The sequence below is a fragment of the Amphiura filiformis genome, chromosome 4 (assembly GCF_039555335.1).
Source record: "Amphiura filiformis chromosome 4, Afil_fr2py, whole genome shotgun sequence".
NCBI classification, from domain to species: Eukaryota; Metazoa; Echinodermata; class Ophiuroidea; order Amphilepidida; family Amphiuridae; genus Amphiura; species Amphiura filiformis.
In genome coordinates, this window is record NC_092631.1 from 83001451 (window position 1) to 83023229 (window position 21779).

Genomic DNA, 21779 nt, shown 5'->3' on the forward strand with positions numbered 1-21779 from the left:
CCATTATCATCATCATTACCTGACTACTAGCCACAAACCCATACCAAGGAAAATAAAATATCAATTTTGCTGCAAGCCCTCAGAGAAAAGTAATATACAAATGTTTAAAATCATGTTTTATTACAACGTATCTAATAGTAATAGGAATTTGCACACAACCATGACAACTGCTAAATTAAGCTGAAATGAAGAAAATATAGACTATAAAAAGTCTAAAATGAAAATAAATGTTGTTATATTTACAGTTTGCATATCTGAAGTCAGCTGATAATACATACTAAGCTAGCTGAATATTAAACATGTTTTCATACTTATCAAAAGGCTTATCACACCAAGCCCTAGTATTTCATACTTATAGCAGAAGACATCATTGACCAAACACATTGTAAAATATTATTTCGATCAACAAAAATCTGAAATTTATTCTGTAGAAGTAAATACTAAGGAAAAATAAAATATCGGGATCAAAATAAAAAAAGGTAGCATGTAGTATTCGAACCCGTGCGGTTAACTTTTCCGTTTAATTGGTACGCGCTCTACCAATTGAGCTATTTTAAAACTCAGAAAGAAAGAAAGAAAGAAAGAAAGAAAGAAAAGAAAGAAAGAAAGAAAGAAAGAAAGAAAGAAAGAAAGAAAGAAAGAAAGAAGTTGAGGTAAAAAAGCTTTTAAGCATATCGTACAGAAGAGGATAGGAAAAGTAATATTATTAAAAGATAGCGCTACAGAAGATTCGAACTCATGGCTATCATTATAACCTTTAGTTCACAAGTCACGGCCTCTACCGCTGCAACACGAGGAACTCTCTGAACATTTAATCGATTTATAATGTATATTAACTTATTCAATGTACGTATGGTCCGTGGCGGCGTGATAGAAAACTTAACTGAAACGTATCAAACAGACATAATTTCATCTGTTTACTCCGAATATATTTGCTGGCAATGTATTTAGGGTTGTAAAAATAAAATTGGAATTTTGATTCATTAACTTCCCCACGGTCGACAAAATTTAAAGAAAGAAAATTACATTGATTTCTTTTTAAACTGATTGTGTCGACCGTTAGCGTTATACTTTGGAAAAAAAAAAAAAAAAATGCCGGGAATTGAACCCACGCCCTTCCGTTAACTGTCAGTCTCCTTATTAACTGAGCTATTGGGGTGTTGTAATTTTACGTGCACCTTTGTACTATAGATTCATTATAAACGAATAAAAAGTGTTTAAAACTAATCCACTTGTTTTATGCAATAATAATTGGCTTATTGAATAGAGAACCATGGTATTCAGACCTGTTCTTCACAAATTAGATTCCAAAACTTGACATAAATAGAAAAATGCACGGTATGCACGCCAGTAAACAGTATAGAGACAGAGTATTAACATCTTTATTGTGTCTGCATACCGTAAAACTCGTACATTGATATGGTCTAAATTATCCCAAACAAATCAAGTAACATTAAATAGCTCAATTGGTAGAGCGCGTACCAATTTAACGGGAAAAGTTGACCGCACCAGTTCGAATCCTACATGCTCCTTTTTTTTATCACGATATTTTATTTTTCCTTAGTATTTACTTCTACAGAATAAATTTCAGATTTTTGTTGATCGAAATAATATTTTACAATGTGTTTGGTCATTTATGTCTTCTGCTATAAGTATGAAATACTAGGCTTGGTGTGATAAGCCTTTTGATAAGTATAAAAACATGTTTAATATTCAGCTAGCTTAGTATGTATTATCAGCTGACTTCAGATTACAGTTTGCATATCTGAAGTCAGCTGATAATACATACTAAGCTAGCTGAATATTAAACATGTTTTCATACTTATCAAAAGGCTTATCACACCAAGCCCTAGTATTTCATACTTATAGCAGAAGACATCATTGACCAAACACATTGTAAAATATAATTTCGATCAACAAAAATCTGAAATTTATTCTGTAGAAGTAAATACTAAGGAAAAATTAAATATCGGGATCAAAATAAAAAAAGGTAGCATGTAGTATTCGAACCCGTGCGGTTAACTTTTTCGTTTAATTGGTACGCGCTCAACCAATTGAGCTATTTTAAATCTCAGAAAGAAAGAAAGAAAGAAAGAAAGATGGAAAGAAAGAAAGAAAGAAAGAAAGAAAGAAAGTTGAGGTAAAAAAGCTTTTAAACATATCGTACAGAAGAGGATAGGAAAAGTAATATTATTAAAAGATAGCGCTACAGAAGATTCGAACTCATGGCTATCATTATAACCTTTAGTTCACAAGTCACGGCCTCTACCGCTGCAACACGAGGAACTCTCTGAACATTTAATCGATCTATAATGTATATTAACTTATTCAATGTACGTATGGTCCGTGGCGGCGTGATAGAAAACTTAACTGAAACGTATCAAACAGACATAATTTCATCGGTTTACTCCGAATATATTTGTTGGCAATGTATTTAGGGTTGTAAAAATAAAATTGGAATTTTGATTCATTAACTTCCCACAGTCGACAAAATTTAAAGAAAGAAAATTACATTGATTTCTTTTTAAACTGATTGTGTCGACCGTTAGCGTTATATTTGGAAAAATGAAAAAAAATGCCGGAATTGAACCCACGCCCTTCCGTTAACTGTCAGTCTCCTTATTAACTGAGCTATTGGGGTGTTGTAATTTTACGTGCACCTTTGTACTATAGATTCATTATAAACGAATAAAAAGTGTTTAAAACTAATCCACTTGTTTTATGCAATAATAATTGGCTTATTGAATAGAGAACCACGGTATTCAGACCTGTTCTTCACAAATTAGATTCCAAAACTTGACATAAATAGAAAAATGCACGGTATGCACGCCAGTAAACAGTATAGAGACATAGGAGGAAGGTGCGATGATGGCTTATAGCAGAATTAGCGCTATTATGCTAACAATGCTATTAGCATTTAATTAGTATGCTATCTCTATGCATTATAGCGCTAATAGCAACGCTAATGAAAAATCCGTTAAAACTGCTATTACCAAACCACTTTTAGCGTTTTAGCAGTTATTAGTGCCTCATTTTGCAAATATGTCAATAGCGCTAATAGCAATTAATAGCACGTCATATGCAATTGTGATAAATGTAAAAAGATTCTAAATCTAGAGACAGCGTGCTATTAGCGCTATTAGCGCTAATAGCAAATAATAGCACGTCTTATGCAATTGTGCTAAATCTAAAAAGATTCTAAGTCTAGGGAAAGCGTGCTATTAGCGCTAATAGCGCTATTAGCGCTAATAGCAAATAATAGCACGTCATATGCAATTGTGCTAAATCTAAAAGATTCTAAGTCTAGGGAAAGCGTGCGTATTAGCGCGCTAATAGCGCTATTAGCGCTAATAGCAATTAATAGCACGTCATATGCAATTGAGCTAAATGTAAAAAGATTCTAAGTCTAGAGACCGCGTGCTATTAGCGCTAATAGCAAATAATAGCACGTCTTATGCAATTGTGCTAAATCTAAAAAGATTCTAAGTCTAGGGAAAGCGTGCTATTAGCGCTAATAGCAAATAATAGCACGTCATATGCAATTGTGCTAAATCAAAAAAGATTCTCAGTCTAGGGAAAGCGTGCTATTAGCGCTAATAGCAAATAATAGCACGTCATATGCAATTGTGCTAAATCTAAAAAGATTCTAAGTCTAGGGAAAGCGTGCTATTAGCACTAATAGCGCTATTAGCGCTAATAGCAAATAATAGCACGTCATATGCAATTGTGCTAAATCTAAAAAGATTCTAAGTCTAGGGAAAGCGTGCTATTAGCGCTAATAGCACTATTAGCGCTAATAGCAAATAATAGCACGTCATGTGCAATTGTGCTAAATCTAAAAAGATTCTAAGTCTAGGGAAAGCGTGCTATTAGCGCTAATAGCGCTATTAGCGCTAATAGCACGTCATATGCAATCGTGCTAAATCTAAAAAGTTTGTAAGTCTAGGAAAGCGTGCTATTAGCGCTAATAGCGCTAATAGCAATTAATAGCACGTCATATGCAATTGTGCTAAATCTAAAAAGATTCTAAGTCTAGGGAAAGCGTGCTATTAGCGCTATTAGCGCTAATAGCACGTCATATGCAATCGTGCTAAATCTAAAAAGTTTGTAAGTCTAGGGAAAGCGTGCTATTAGCGCTAATAGCGCTAATAGCAATTAATAGCACGTCATATGCAATTGTGCTAAATGTAAAAAGATTCTAAGTCTAGAGACAGCGTGCTATTAGCGCTAATAGCGCTATTAGCGCTAATAGCAAATAATAGCACGTCATATGCAATTGTGCTAAATCTAAAAAGATTCTAAGTCTAGGGAAAGCGTGCTATTAGCGCTAATAGCAATTATTAGCACGTCATGTGCAATTATGCTAAATGTAAAAAGATTCTAAGTCTAGAGACAGTGTGCTATTAGCGCTAATAGCGCTATTAGCGCTAATAGCAAATAATAGCACGTCATATGCAATTGTGCTCAATCTAAAAAGATTCTAAGTCTAGGGAAAACGTGCTATTAGCGCTATTAGCGCTAATAGCAAATAATAGCACGTCATATGCAATTGTGCTAAATCTAAAAAGATTCTAAGTCTAGGGAAAGCGTGCTATTAGCGCTATTAGCGCTAATAGCACGTCATATGCAATCGTGCTAAATCTAAAAAGTTTGTAAGTCTAGGGAAAGCGTGCTATTAGCGCTAATAGCGCTAATAGCAATTAATAGCACGTCATATGCAATTGTGCTAAATGTAAAAAGATTCTAAGTCTAGAGACAGCGTGCTATTAGCGCTAATAGCGCTATTAGCGCTAATAGCAAATAATAGCACGTCATATGCAATTGTGCTAAATCTAAAAAGATTCTAAGTCTAGGGAAAGCGTGCTATTAGCGCTAATAGCAATTATTAGCACGTCATATGCAATTGTGCTAAATGTAAAAAGATCCTAAGTCTAGGGAAAGCGTGCTATTAGTGGTCAGTGGTCACACTAGCTTTGTTGCCCTGCGGGGCCCTTTTATATTGGAACTCACTTAGAGTGTTTAGTTGTCGTAAGAGAGTCTCGGGTCTCAGGCGTGCCAGCCCAGCGGCCTTGATATTTCTTGTTGATGGTGGGGACAGCGGTCACACTAGCTTTGTTGCCCTGCGGGGCCCTTTTATATTGGAACTCACTTGGAGTGTTTAGTTGTCGTATAGGAGTCACCGGCCTCGGGCATGCGGCCCTGTGGCCTTGATGTTTGTTGCTGATGGCGGGGACAGCGGTCATACTAAGTTTCTTGCCCTGCGTGGCCCTTTTATATTGGAACTCACTTGGAGTGTTTAGTTGTCGTATGGGAGTCTCTGGCCTCTGGCCTGCCGGCCCTGCGGCCTTGATGTTTTTTGTTGATGGTGGGGACAGCGGTCACACTAGCTTTGTTGCCCTGCGGGGCCCTTTTATATTGGAACTCACATGGAGTGTTTAGTTGTCGTATGGGAGTCTCCGGCATCGGGCCTGCCGGCCCTGCGGCCTTGATGTTTGTTGCTGATGGTGGGGACAGCGGTCATACTAAGTTTCTTGGCCTGCGGGGCCCTTTTATATTTGAACTCACTTGGAGTGTTTAGTTGTCGTATGGGAGTCTCCGGCCTCGGGCCTGCCAGCCCTGCGGCCTCGATGTTTGTTGTTGATGGTGGGGACAGCGGTCACACTAGCTTTGTTGCCCTGCGGGGCCCTTTTATATTGGAACTCACTTGGAGTGTTTAGTTGTCGTATGGGAGTCACCGGCCTCGGCCTGCCTGCCCTGCGGCCTTGCCGGCCATGCGGTCTTGATGTTTTTTGTTGATGGTGGGGACAGAGGTCTCACTAGCTTTCTTGCCCTGCGGGGCCCTTTTATATTGGAACTCACTTGGAGGGTTTAGTTGTCGTATGGGAGTCACCGGCCTCTTGCCTGCCGGCCCTGCGGCCTTGATGTTTGTTGCTGATGGCGGGGACAGCGGTCATACTAAGTTTCTTGCCCTGCGGGGCCCTTTTATATTGGAACTCACTTGGAGTGTTTAGTTGTCGTATGGGAGTCGCTGGCCTCTGGCCTGCCGGCCCTGCGGCATTGATGTTTTTTGTTGATGGTGGGGACAGCGGTCACACTAGCTTTGTTGCCCTGCGGGGCCCTTTTATATTGGAACTCACTTGGAGTCGTATGGGAGTCCCGGCCTCGGGCCTGCCTGCCCTGCGGCCTTGATGTTTGTTGCTGATGGCGGGGACAGCGGTCATACTAAGTTTCTTGGCCTGCGGGTCCCTTTTATATTTGAACTCACTTGGAGTGTTTAGTTGTCGTATGGGAGTCTCCGGCCTCGGGCCTATCGGCCCTGCGGCCTTGATGTTTTTTGTTGATGGTGGGGACAGCGGTCACACGAGCTTTTATGCCCTGCAGGGGCCCTTTTATATTGGAACTCACTTGGAGTGTTTAGTTGTCGTATGGGAGTCACCGGCCTCAGGCCTGCCGGCCCTGCGGCCTTGATGTTTTTTGCTGATGGTGGGGACAGCGCTCACACAAAATTTCTTGCCCTGCGGGGCCCTTTTATATTGGAACTCACTTGGAGTGTTTAGTTATCGTATGGGAGTCACCGGCCTCGGGCCTACCGGCCCTGCGGCCTTGATGTTTTTTGTTGATGTTGGAGACAGCGGTCACACTAAATTTCTTGCCCTGCGGGGCCCTTTTATATTGAAACTCACTTGGAGTGTTTAGTTGTCGTATGGAGTCACCGGCCTCAGGCCTGCCGGCCCTGCGGCCTTGATGTTTTTGTTGATGGTGGGGACAGCAATCACACTAAGTTTCTTGCCCTGCGGGGCCCATTTATATTGGAACTCACTTGGAGTTTTAAGTTGTCGTATGGGAGGCTCTGGCCTCGGGCCTGCTGGCCATGCGGCCTTGATGTTTTTTGTTAATGGTGGGGACATTGGTCACACTAGCTTTGTTGCCCTGCGGGGCCCTTTTATATTGGAACTCACTTGGAGTGTTAAGTTGTCGTATGGAGTCTCCGGCCTCAGGCCTGCCGGCCCTGTGGCCTTGATGTTTTTTGTTGATGGTAGGGACAGCGGTCACACTAGCTTTGTTGCCCTGCGGGGCCCTTTTATTTTGGAACTCACTTGAAGTGTTTAGCGCTCAATAGCGCTAATAGCACGCCTTAAGCGATTAGCGCTAATAGCGCATCTCACGCTAATGAGTGCTATTAGCGCTAATAGCACCTACCATTTGTAGAAAATGATAAATTTTAAATTTTGCAAATGATATACTAATGAGCGCTAATATCGCTATTAGCACACACTACGCTATTAGCGCTAATAGCGCACCTCGCGCTAATGAGTGCTATTAGTGCTATTAGCGCTAATAGCGTCTACCATTTGCAGAAAATGAACAATTTGGCACATAATACAATGAGTTGTAATATCGTTATTAGCATACCTGACGGTATTTGCGCTAATAGCGCTATTAGCACGCCTTACGTTATTAGCGTTAATAGCGCATTCCACGCTAATGAGTGCTATTAGCGCTATTAGCGCTAATAGCGCTAATAGCACCTACCATCCGTAGAAAATGATCAATTTTCAAATTTGCAAACGATACAATAATGAGCGCTAAATCGCTATTAGCACACACTACGCTATTAGCGCTAATAGCGCTAGTAGCACACCTTACGCTGTTAGCGCTAATAGCGCACCTCGTGCTAATGAGTGCTATTAGCGCTATTAGCGCTAGTGATGAAAATAGCACGACTCACGCTAATAGCGCTAATAGCGCGCATTACGCTAATGGCCGCTATTAACGATATTAGCGCTAATATCGCTTACCTTGCCGAGAACAGTTTTAGCACTTTTGGTAATAGCGCGCAATTGGTTCACCACAATTAGCACGAAATAGCAGAGGTTTGGTATTATCACGCTATCGGCGATATTAGCGCTATTAGCGTGGAAAAAACAGAAAATTGCAAATACCGCGCAATTTGCAATTTTGCTAGTGAGCAGCGCTAACGCGCTAAATAACCATCATCGCACCTTTATCGTTTCATTGTTACTTCTGTAACGTTTTAATAATTCAAGTGAGTCAACACAAATCAAAAAATTTATAAAACCTAATAGTAATAGTATGGGAATTACGAAATGACGTCTAATAATAATAATATGGGTTTCCGGTTGTAATATTTTGATTAAATTATAACGAACATTACCTTTGAAATAACAGAAAAAGAAATATCAACAACTATCACGAAGGATAGAAAAAAGAAGAAGGCAGGAGGGAGAGAGAAATGGACAGAAAGAGGGGTAGGGAAATAGATAAAAATATAGAACGGAATTGGGTAGAGCGTGAGACAAATGCGTTCATTAAATTGCCATTCTTATCAGTTGATATTTCCATTTTACTACGAATGCTTTTGATCGTATTCTTCCGTTTTACTTCCAAAGCCTGGACGACACTCAACCAAAAGAGTAAAAGGAAGTGTCAGAAGTGGGATTCGAACCCACGCCTCCATTCGGAGACCAGAAACCCCTATACAACACATTCGCATGCCGTAAGGATTGAACCTTGAGTCTGGCGCCTTAGACCACTCGGCCATCCTGACACGATGTCAAGCACAGTGCAGTGCCCTTGAATGTAATATTACTTATTACGAACAGTGATATAAACAACAAAAGCTGCAATGAAATAATTGGAATGAATCTCATTTCGTTGTAAATTGCACCTAAATTAAACAAATTTAAAATACATGTATATCACGTTACCTTCCAGATTTTGGACAATTATCAAAAATTATTTATAAGGATTGTGAAACTTGGAAATCTGACGAGTAAAATGAACTTTAAAAAATGAAAGCAAAATTAGTGTCAGAAGTGGGATTCGAACCCACGCCTACATTCGGAGACCAGAAACCCCTATACAAAACATAAACGTGCCGTAAGGATTGAACCTTGAGTCTGGCGCCTTAGACCACTCGGCCATCCTGACACGATGCAGGTTTGTATTGAAATATCTCTTTCAAGTATTCCACAGACAAAGACGTACTACGGCAAACCGTCGGGGTCATTTCAGTTGCATCATGTGAAAACAGCTTGAGTGATACGAAACACAATAAATGAATCTTCGTTCAGTTTCATTGTTACTTCTGTAACGTTTTAATAATTCAAGTGAGTCAACACAAATCAAAAAATTAATAAAACCTAATAGTAATAGTATGGGAATTACGAAATGACGTCTAATAATAATATGGGTTTCCGGTTGTAATATTTTGATTAAATTATAACGAACGAAGGGAATCAATCAACTCACTCACCATACTCGCGTATAATTTTCGAATCATTATCTTATATCTAATACAATGTAAGTGAAATATATACCTGGTTCTCATTATGGTAACTAAACGGTGTTTTAATTTTGATTAAACATAAAACTATGCATGCATTCAATTAAAAAAAGTGTTCTATTAGAACTATTCTCGGCCCCATCCAATTTGTGTTCCTATAATAGTCACCAAAATAGCGGCAAATATAGAGTGGGACTAAGACTAGTTGTTATTTACCTAAACATTTCGATTTACAGTGAAGGAAAATATACACAGAAACCATCACAATAAAATAAATAAATAAATCGTTAAATAAAGATATTGTTATCATGGTTATGTCTGATCCACTTCAAAAATAACTAGGATATGCGGTAATTTTGCCGGCAAAATAATTGTCCAGGTATACCCATTGTTTTTCCTATTTGACTAGTCAAGAGGAATCTCAATTTGGTTTACGCATACTGACAAACTCTAGATAAGTAGAACCCGTCCCTTTTTATAATACCTTGTTGTAATAGCTCATAATATGGACTTCTGACAGCAGAGTGTAGATCCGCTTTTCTTTGTATTTCGCCATCCGCACTCAGGGAATCGTGTAATACCGATATCATACATTATGTCTTCATGGATGGGTTTGGGAGATCACCCATCCTGGTTTAACGCAAACTCGGTCCATTTCCGGGGTCCATTTGGGGCGATATAGCTGCCTCTTTACCCCTCAACCCCATGCGCGGGTATTGTATTGTGTCATCCTGGGTGCGCAGATCCTGAAATTCTGGGGCATCATATGCCTTCGAAATCTTTGTCTTGCACAGCACCTGTCCTATCCTTCCACTGGGTATTGAACTTTGGACCTTGGCGCCAGATTTGGACATCTATTAACCACCGTACGGGGTAACTGCTCTTCACCCCCTTAGTCACTATAAATCTTCTTAGCCTGTATAAAATAATCTTGAAACGAGGACAGCAATATCAATGAAAGAGACTGCCAACAGATGCAACTTTCTTCCACTGAGAGCCGTGACGACGACCGGAAGCGCACTGATATCAACGAAGAGGTGCCCGCACCAACTCCAAGATACTACCAAAATACTTTGATGCTACCAGGCGGCGGATGACATGATCGCGCCGGCAACTCGTGAAACCGCCCGGCCGTATGGCATTTTCCATATACTCGGTTAGTTTTGTGGGGTTCATTATCGAACCCCCACGGTTTTAGCTTGTATTTATATTATTTATCAACATAGGCCTATTTGTTTGTGATATTTCAAGCGTTTTAAAATTTCAAAATAATCCCATTCAATTACACGGTTGACGATGAAAATTTACTGAATTTAGGGACTGCACGTCATACACCACCTGGATGCTACCAACTACCACAGCTGCACGGAAATTAAAGGGAAGAAATAATATTGATTATAAACATTTAATAAAGTTGTCTTCGTCATCATCAATATCTGTGATCGTGATCTTTATCATCTGAATCAAAACATTTTTTAAAACTGAGATTCATTATAATAATTTAGCTTCAACAAGGGCGTAACAGGAGCGCAGTTCTATCCTATAACATCTCCCCATGACACCTGGGTGTGGAGGGGCAATCCAGAGGGATCACTCTCACACAAATGTGCTACCCACCCGCATCGTGTATACTATTGTCATGGGTAGGCATCAAACAATTTTCTGAGGTCTCTGGACTTAGGACCTGACTCTGGTGGGTTAAACCGGTTTTAGGGGATCCCAATCGTCCTGCTTCCCTCAGAGCATATTCCAGTGCTGACATGAACTCCATCAGCCGAAATGATCCCAAGCACCTGCATACACACCAGCGAGCTCAGTGCAGCGAGCTCAAAAGGCCATCCTCAGACGTTGTGTTCACAAAGCAGGAATCTCTGAGGTCTCTGGACTTAGGACCAGACTCTGGTGGGTGAAACCAGTTTTAAGGGATCTCAACCGTCCCGCTTCCCTCAGATATTTGGCACTCCGTCTTACTTTCAGGCTAGGAACAACTGGTATGAGTGGCGTAAACCAGGGTGCCAAGCCAATGGCCCTATATTACCCAGCAGACCCTTGAGCTAGAGTCAGCTCAGCAGAGCTTGCACATTCCTAATGTTTTTCTACGGATGAATGATATTTTTTGCTTGCAAAACTATTATCTTACATAATACCATTTTTATCATGACATACCGTTGCATCCTGCATTTCGCCGCCAATTTCCAGTGTCAAATCCTCATCAGGGGGAGATTCACATCGAACCACCATCCTGGCGTAACTTCGGAATTTCTTTAGCCATCAATGGAGCAAGGACAGCGAGTAGGTATGGAATTCGTTCGGGGTCTCCAAATGCTGCCCAAAGATTAATGACTGCGTACGGACTCCAGGCAAATAAAAAGAAGATCACCAGTGCGAGTCCCAGCTGTGAGGAAAAGAATTTGAGCAAATTTAGTCGCATTAAAAGCATGCAGGTTCGCATTTTTCAGGGTCCTGTGCCAGGCTAAAATGTATGGCCCATGAATATCTGGATCCACGTGTAACACTCTATGCACTACCACGTCCGTAACCCATTTCTTATTTCAAACCACTGCTTTACTAAATTTTTGCTCTTTCCTTTTTTTTTTAATTGCTTTTTTAAAGTTTATTTGTTTTATCCTCAAAATTTGGTCATCTTGAACTTAATGGGTAGGCCTAATGGGCTTAGGCACACCTGGCCCCAATCTGGCCCTGATTGCATGCATGCATCACATACATTATGCACATTATTGCATAAGACACAATACCAGAATTACTTAACTAACTTGATCACAATAATTACGATCATTATTTTCTTAATGTTTTTAAACATTAAGAAAATATTCTGAAAGTTACGCCGCAGGTAATTATCGAAATTGCCAACAATTATTACATATACTTTATTATATAATACAGCCCTTGCTAAAAGAAAAACACCCAAATAAACAAAAACCCACAAAGCCTTAATATTGAAGTAGGCATGTCGCAAATTAATATCAAAAAACAAGAGAGGTTACGGCGATTGTTGCTATCTACTGACGATAGCAGTGCCTTATCACGATATCTATAGTATTCTGACAAATACAATGGTCTTATTAAAGTTTCGGCGTTTCGCATAATAATAATATCAGTTTCTGTTTTTTTATTTTAACTTCCCATTGTGCTATTCTAACTGAAATGCATACCCCCTTTTAAAATGTGACCTTAATCTTTCACCCAGCACAGGGAGTGTAGACTTCAATTGAAGTCATTCAAGTCATCCTTTCAGGTAACTCCATTAAAATACATACTACTTGTGTGAAAGATTGAGGTCATGTCAAATTCCTTATGAGAGCCACTTCATAACAAAAATATTTCCCATGCGGCCAACCTCCCCGGCCCCCGACCGACCCCGACCAACCTTAGTGATTTCTTGCTGATTCGCCCAGTCTGCATTGAGGGCACTAATATTATCCTCATTTGTTGATGCGGAGTTCATTGCTGATACTGCGTAGAGTATGGACTTTGCTTTCCAGTAGCAAAATGACATAATAAGTATGGGTAGAATAAAGCACCCCGCTGTAAGCGATAAGACGTATGAAATGAAAGACGCGTCATTCTGAAGCCAGTTCACACCACAACCTGCAGAAAGACAACGGTAGATGTTTTTTTACGATATAGACGAATCCAATTTCACGCATTCCTACACTTCAATGGCAGCCATAGCTGGGTCCCCCCTTAGGTCTATCCCACCTAAAATGTGAAATGATGTGGCCTTGGCGGGGATATTAAAACCCTTTCACGCACCGTGTCCTCATATGAGGACGGATAATAAATGCACTATGAAAAATGTATTAATACCCCTCATCAATGTGCAATGTTGCATTACAATGTCAAGACAGGGCAGTATACACTCTGACCTTTTATAAATGCCCACAGGCTCTATTTACCCCCAGGCACATTTCTACAATTGGGATTTTACAGCCATGCGCTATTCTTTATGATCCCTGGATTCGGCCAATTTTTTTACCTGTTTTATGACGTAGGAAAGTGACTACAATTTTTTATTAGTATTTATAAATGCATATTAAATGGAAACAACTATATTGTAACAAATATTTTAGAATACTTGAAAATAGTGAAAAAACATGTGTCCTCAAATGAGGACACTGTGCCATTGTGGTGTCTTACTATAGCGCCCTCCCGTCCTCATAAGAGGACACTGTGCATTTACAGATGTAACATTTACCATGGTGGTATAGGAAAATACATACATGTAGAATGAAATAGGCCTACTACAGAGTGAATGTAATAATAATTGTATTTCAACTTGAGTTGTTGAACTCTAATTAGGCTAGGAATAACATCTAGTTGAATTTAAATTCTAATTTACAAGTTGTAATTCATGAAATCTAATTCACAAGTTGTAATTCGTAAACTTCAATGCATTTGTATGCATGTACATGGCTGCAGACAGGTCACTTGTTTCTGTTTTTTGCCTGAATTTCTTATTTTGTAAAGTCCAATAATATTTCTACATCATTTTTAGCCCAAGTTATTTACATTTTACCCCAATTTCTCTATTATTTCAGAAAATGACTTAAGTCTTAAGTTTTTCTATAGTAGATGTAGCATGTAAATATTTGTAAATATTGACGTCCTTGTTTCGCAGTGTCCTCATATAAGGACATGTGCATAATTAATTAATGGAACACCGCCCAAAAAATTTGACACTGGGTATGTTCTTGTAATCCCTTTAGATGTAAAATAACACAATATAAAAATGTTTGTGAATTTAAAACTTAATTCGTGCATGAAAGGGTTAAACTGCATATTATCACCCGTGTTACACCTAGACAAAAGAATGATGAAAGTCAACAACAAAATACTATTCAACATCGATTTTTAAGCGGATTTAATCCACCCAATTGGGCGGTAACAACACCAGTTTGGTGCAGACGGGACCCAGTAATGACCGACTGAATTCTGACCATCTCTTGGCTCGTTGAATTCGTCTATAGTTCAATACTTATTTTATATTTCGTCATTGTAAGCAACTATTCCCGATAATCCCGATTCCAAAATATTACAGAACTGATTTTTTGGAATTAAAAAAATGTTATCTTTTTATTCCAGATGAAACCGGTCAATCCTAAATCCTTTATTTCGACCTACAGTCAGTCTACTCTGAAGTACAATGTACCGACGCGGACGCAAACATTGTGCCGACTTTGAAGGGACGCATATGCCTACCTCAGCAGAGACGCAGCACTGCGCACTGTTTACGCGCTGTATACGCGAGCGTTGTCACTTTGTATTTCAGAGCCTGGACAAACTGTAACAGCCAATAAAAGTTACAATTCCATATTCAGTCAATGTTTGGAAAACAGGGCATACAAAACCAAAGCTACCTTTTTTAATCACTAAATTGAGTTGAGCATTAAAAATCGCATGAACACGTATAGGCTAATGTTAAGGGCTCGGATAGCGAGGTTCTAAAAGGCCTTAAAGAACCTTTTGATGTCCTATATATGGGTCCCTAAGGAATGAACGTTCTTTTAGGTTCTTTAAAAAGTTGAGGCTTCTATATAGACCTGAGACGAAAATACCTAAAATTATGTATGTTCGTCTCAGATTTTGAAACAGATTATTGAAACTTTTTTCTGAGAGTGTAATATTTGAATTTCTTGACAGATCCCATATGATATGCAAATGAACGGTTTAATTATTTTTTTATTTCTATTTTGGAATATATAATATATCTTCAAACGAAAGGTCAAAATTTTCAAATGATGAACGGCTTTTCCTCCCAGTTACATACACCTTAGATAAATATCATTAGATTAATAAAGTTTACTTCGAGGACTGTCAAATGTCAAAAATTTAAATGTTTAATAATTTGCCATAAAATTTGTATTATATCGCCAATTAAAAAAATCAAAATTATTTGTTATAAGAAGGACATTAGTCGTATTCAGAATGCAATTTGGTGTGTTTGATGTGTTCTCAGGTCCCACAAAAAATACTTTGCACAGGTGGGTGACCGACCCCTTAAGACTTTGTATTAGAAGGTATAAAAGGAAGATCCAGTACGTGTCATACACAATAATTGATCTTCACTAAAAACATTCGCTCTAAATAGATTCCAATTTCATTTCAGGATATACTGTTAAAAATGCCTAATAATGAAGAAAGATATTACCCTTGCGGCGATTCTTGAATATATCAAACAAATTCCTTTTCATGCACTCATCGACTGAATGTATAATTATATTTTGCTCCCAATTTTCATCTCCATGATAGCGTCCTTGACACAGTCCAATATCCTTTAAGGAAGCCGCATTGTTCATGATTTGTCTGAAATGTGCTATTTTTACCTTTTATTGCTTCGTAAAAAACATATTTCCTTGACGTTTTTGGCAGGTTTCCTCTCTAGGGCACTGAAGACAACTCACGGTTCTGATCATTCAAACACGCCTTGGGAATTATGCTAGATTTTGCGCAGACATAAAAATTGCTTTTGATTGAGTAGGTGCTTAGTTATTTCGAGATAGCTACTTAATTTGGCAAAATCTTTCGATTCTGTAAACCTCTAGAGGTGAAGTTTGCCTTTGACATGATATTGTGCTATTTATATAGCTAGCTATGATATACTATACTTGAAAGAAATGCTTATTGCCGTTACTACAGCGATTCTCCAGTAATATACGTGCAGTTGCTATCTTCTGAAGATAGCAAAAAGAAACTGTTAAAACTGAGTAATAGACTGCAACACACTAAGCAAGCTATATATTCTTTGAGCTGCGGGTAAGAATTTACTCTCTCTTGATCCAAAGACTGACAGTAAAATTATATACATGATTTCCCAGCAAACACAAAACGTTTTCGACATCATTCGCAAAAGGTTATAAAAGGTTGTCAAAAAACGTTTAAATGTCGGGTTATATAAAGGGTATATTAAGAGTATCAAACGTTTTTCATAACCTTAAAAAACATTTTTTGATAATATACTGCTCAGCAAACAAAAATGTTTTACAGAAAACGTTTAAATGTTGGGTTATATAAAGGGTAAAAAAACGTTTTAATAACATTCCAAAAACATTCTTGAAAACTTGATACAAAACATTCTAAACAGAATGTTATTTTGGGGTTGAAAAAATATTTTGCGAAAAATGTTTGCCCAAAATATGTTCAATAACGTTTTAAAAACGTTTTCATGACCTTTATATAACTCGACATTTAAATGTTATTAAAAGGTTTTGAAAAAAAAATTAAGAACATTTCTGTGTTTGCTGGTTTCAAATATTTTAACATAATGTTATTTAAGTATTGACACAATATTTGGCAAAATGTTTGCAAAAATAGTTTACAATAACATTTTTTGAAAACATTTAAAAATATTGTTGTAGTGTGTTTTCATACAAAACGTTTTAAAACGTTATCATGACCTTTATATAACCCGACATTTTAATGTTATTAAAACGTTTTACCTAAACCAAAAGCCAAAATATAACTTATTTAAAACGTTTTTAAAACGTTTTTGTGTTTGCTGGGTTGTTAGCAGGGTGTCTTCTTTTTCTTGTTCTTTATTTTCAATGCTGTTTGTTTCTCTCATATTCATATAGGCCAGCATGCTTTAATCCAGACTCCTGTTTGTCTGGCTTGACCTGTTTGCTTGTACCTGGTCTCATCAGGACCTAAATGTGTCTGTGCACGGAACGACCATTGTATATAACAAAGCTATTGTTAGACAAATAATACCGATATGACTTGATCTGATTCTATGCTATCTTCAGTAGATAGCAAATTACTAACCATGACAATAATTTCGTTTCAATTATGATCCTGCGTTGTATACCAACTCACAACCCTTATACAAGCTGTATCAAAATGATTTGTAACCATCATTTTGATAGTTATTGAAAAGCCTGCTTCTTCCAAATGCAACATTGCATCCTCTTGAAATTACCAATATTTATTGTTATATGGTTTTTAATGACATTAATTAACAAATTATGCGGATCCTATGTCGCATTTCGATATGGCAGTAGTCATGTCCATAATCACTGGAAACTGATGGGTACCAATCATTTTCAAACAGCCTATAGTAACCCTAACACATCATAACCTGTTTTAAAGCACACACCATCCTAAGGGATTTTAAGCTGTGGGAAAAATAGGGGGATTTTTAATTTTTTGGGCGATAAATTTCTCGTTCCTCCTCTCCCAATCGTGTCCCTCTGATTTCTCACGTAACTTCATTTAAATTTCGTGTTACACCCTTTTTACATGAAAAATGAATGTCACGTTTCCCATTTTGCCTGGAACATTTTCATGTGCCTCCTCCGCATAAATATATAGTCCCTAATCCTATCGGGTGAATTAAATTTGCATTTAAGGTAGAACATTTACCGCGTCGACTTACCTGTATCGTGAGGCTCCAGGCCGTAACTGGCCCATCCAAATACAGGAAATATGGCCCACAGGAATGCATAAGACCAAACTACCACCGCCAGAAAACAGTAATGTAAATACTTTAGTTGCAGAGCTGCGTGAAATGAGCATTTAAAAAGAAAAAAAGACCAGTTTTAAGATAAATTTAAAAGTAGAACTTTTAAAGATCAAATTATTAAGTACATACAATGCAAACAAAATCTTGAAAAAATAAAATACAAAAACATTTTTGTAGGATGTTTAAAAAAAAACCCAACAAACATGACAAATGATTCACTTGATAATATGTGACGCGATCAAGCAAAATCAGTCGGAACTCGGAAAAATTAAATTTTTAGTTTTTTATAGGATAGAAAAAAGCATTTACAAAGCTGGATTTTGTAGAAAGCCCCATTAAAATTAAACAACCAGTTCCAAAGATATGAGCCATTAAAGAGTTTCTAAAACAAGAGGAAACAAAAGGAAATATTTCCTTTGTGTGGCTATATCTCAAAATCAATATTTGCGAGTTCCGACTGATTTTGCTTGATTGCATCACATATTTGTAGCAAAAAATAAATGGACACGGCAAAGAAAAACACTATAAAACAAGCGACATGATTGAAAAATAATAGACATAGGCTGCGAATGTAATAAATTGGAAACATTCATTTGTGCTATTAAAAGAGATTTTTTTTATTTAAAAAAGGCGTGATTTAGGTGAAAGTATATATTTTTCATCCCGATTTCATCCGAATACAATAGATGGTCACTCAACCCATACAAGTGAAGGTGAAAATTCATTGTAATGTAAAAATAGTCTGACCCTTACTGAGGAAACAAATTGATCACATCACCATATAATAGATGTTTACATTTTATACTTGACTTTTTCGCAGTGTACAAATTATGAATATTATTCATAGAATCGGGCTATTCCAGTTGAAATCCATACGCCCCTTATGGAAGACATGACCTTAATCTTCCACATAAGTTTGATCAGCCCGTAATCGGCGGGTCTTTTAACATCGCGGATTAATATCAATATATCTTATTTTGAGGATTGTCTCGTGACATATCATCACAAGTTATTCATTGAAGTCGTAATACTTAGTCTATACTTTCTTTAACACGCAAAATATAGATCATACGGGCCAACTATGTCACTTTTGACGTCGGTCTACTTGTCGGCGTAGTGGTAAAAGCCTAACAATTCCCGCCGATAGGTGTATAGATTTCGAATGGAGTCATCTATATAAGTAACCAATTTTGACATTCACACTCCCTGTGTGGAAGATTAAGGTCATGTCTTCCATAGGGGGTGTATGGCTTCCAACTAGAATAGCCCATTGGAGGACAAACATCTTTCAATTTATCATTTGCATCTTGCTGGCTTTGTTGTTTACGGAACCTTTTGATTAATGAAATTCAAAGAAATTGGAGTCTTTGTGTTCCATTCTCGCTGTAGCCACAATTCATTTGTTCGCCGCCTTTGAAAAACAGCAGAAAAAACGGTAGAATAATAACGGTGATATTATTGTAAATGGTTGATGTTGGAGGAAAATCAATAGATTGTACAATTCAAGTGCAAAAGCATTAGAAAAATTTGAGTGATTGAATACATAAACAATACAATTATTTTGAAAAGCATTTTTTTCTTTCGCATTAAAATGCAATAGAAAGAAATGCTATTTTAAAATGTCATGATTAATTTTGAAGGGTTTCTGAAATAGATGCGTAAAAGCAAAACAGTTTAAAGTGAAAATGTACTGATTTGTCCTGAGTATAAGATACTATTCCCTTTATGATGAAATATCTGGAAACTAATTTTTGTTCGAGTTTCTATTTATAAGTTTATATTCTAAGTTCGAATCCCACTTCTGACACTTATTTTTGCTTTCATTATCATTTTGTCCGGAATTCACTGCAAAAACTTATGTAGATATTATAAATTGATTTAAATGTTTTCAATTAAGCATGTTCTTTTAAAGGTCATAATTATATATTGCTCGGACAACATCATATCATTGGCAAGCTAATATTATGAGGACAATGAAAATGACTCTTTTTTTGAGAAAATAAGACGATTAAAATTGATATTCCGCAAAAACCAACTTAAGCGATGAGTTCCTTCGAACGAGACAGAATTGGCCTAGAAAAAAGTTGACGTCATGAAATGACTGTGCCTGCTTTGCCAGAAGGGACTATAAACATTCTCAATGCACAGAACGTATACTGTTGTTGTTCACAGAAAAAAAACCCTCTGAATTAAGTATTACAAATTTAATGGTTTTTAAATATATGAATAATATTTATTTATGTACTTTGAGCTACTTTGGTCTAACATTCAATACCGGTATTCATATCTAACCTACTCTGCACTTATTCGACAATACATAAGTGATATGAGGCTTAATAATGATACCTGCGTCTTGACTCTGGAAAACAATATTTTTTAAAAACCTCATTTTGCATTTAGTTTTTTAAGCCACCTCGGGAACCAACTACATGATCTCGTTTTGCATTTAGGTCTTTATTTGTCGCTCAGCATCTTTTGCTCTGTATAAAATTGGTCAGATCAGAAAATATCTTGATAAAAATTGTACTGAAATGCTTGTTCACGCTTTTATTACATGTCGCCTTGACCAATGCAATAGTCTTCTTTACGGTTTACCCGACTCACAGATCTCCAAACTCCAACGAATTCAAAACTCGGCTGCCAGATTAGTCTCGCTTACTAAGAAACGTGATCACATTACTCCAATCCTTCATGATCTACATTGGCTACCTGTGAAATACCGCATTATATACAAAGTTCTCCTCCTCACTTATAAATGTATTAATGGTCTTGCGCCTATCTATCTTCAAGAACTCGTACAGCATTACACGCCTCCACGTAGTCTTCGATCGTCAACACAATTTCGTCTAACTAGCTCATCATCTTCTACTCAGTATGGTCATCGCTCATTTTCTATTGCTGCCTCTGAACTTTGGAACAGTTTACCATTACATGTGAAAAACTCTCAGACTGTTAATCAGTTTAAAACATCTCTGAAAACTTACTTATTTAAAATTGCATACTAATGTTTATTTGTTATGTTTTTGTCTATGTATAATTTGTTCAAGCGCTTAGGGACTTTGGTGTAAAGCGCTATATAAGCATGGTTTATTATTATTATTATTATTATTATTGCGTTGCAAAGTAGCAAAACTTTCTTTATATATGGCCCAATTCGTGCCTGGAAAAGGCTATCCCCTCTTACAACCTATCGACAGGTCTGATTTCTATAATGAGGTGTCACCGGGTTTGCAAGAGATAATAATACCAAATCTAACCACCATGAAATTTACCACATCACGACCAAGCTCACATTGGGCGCCCATTCCTTTTTAAAGGAATTTTTATTAAGTCCCCTACGGTACTAAGAAACAAATTTGGCTATAACTACGAAGAAAATTGTATCTTATTACAAGTAAACAAAATAATTACACAGCTTGCTCTTGCTAGCTTTTGTCAGGGTCATATGTATATTAGAGTCACGCGGTAGCCTGACCAGCAAGTTTTAAAAAAAACGACTGATAAAGAAGAATAAACAGATGCACCGCGAGACTATATTTACACGGAACAAAACGCTATTGTTCTATGATATTTTTCGCTGGGTACAAAATATATCTAAAACCATGCTAAATCGTATTTACTGTCCAAAGTGTCATATTTTAATAACTCTTTATTACAAAAAGTTACACGAATCTTACAGTCAATCCGATTGTTTGATAATAAACAAACATTCTTGCTTTATTTCACGCGGTATTTCATAGCCAAAATTAGTGGCAAATCATAGCTAATCATCATACTGCAGTTACTGTCCGTTTTCCTATACACAATACACAGTGCTCTCACCATTGACGCGTGACCCCTACAAATGATCTACGTTGGAAGAATGGGCACTTGCCTAGTTAACATCACTGTGTGAAAAATAACCAGCCAATATGTTAGCTATTCTCCAAACTTCTAGCAAATATATTTCTCTAACATGACCTAAAATTACAGCTAGGTTAGATGTTCAGAAAT

General features: G+C 37.4%; 2 non-coding genes across 2 annotated transcripts; both read right to left on the reverse strand.

The window, feature by feature from the left end:
- Positions 1-8446: 8446 nt before the first annotated feature.
- On the reverse strand, positions 8447-8569 carry Trnal-caa (transfer RNA leucine (anticodon CAA)). Its single transcript has 2 exons — positions 8532-8569; positions 8447-8492 (listed from the first exon to the last, which is right to left on the reverse strand). It is a non-coding gene; the product is annotated as a tRNA-Leu (tRNA).
- A 260-nt stretch (positions 8570-8829) lies between these two features.
- On the reverse strand, positions 8830-8952 carry Trnal-caa (transfer RNA leucine (anticodon CAA)). The gene is made up of 2 exons: positions 8915-8952; positions 8830-8875 (listed from the first exon to the last, which is right to left on the reverse strand). It is a non-coding gene; the product is annotated as a tRNA-Leu (tRNA).
- Between the last annotated feature and the right edge of the window lie 12827 nt (positions 8953-21779).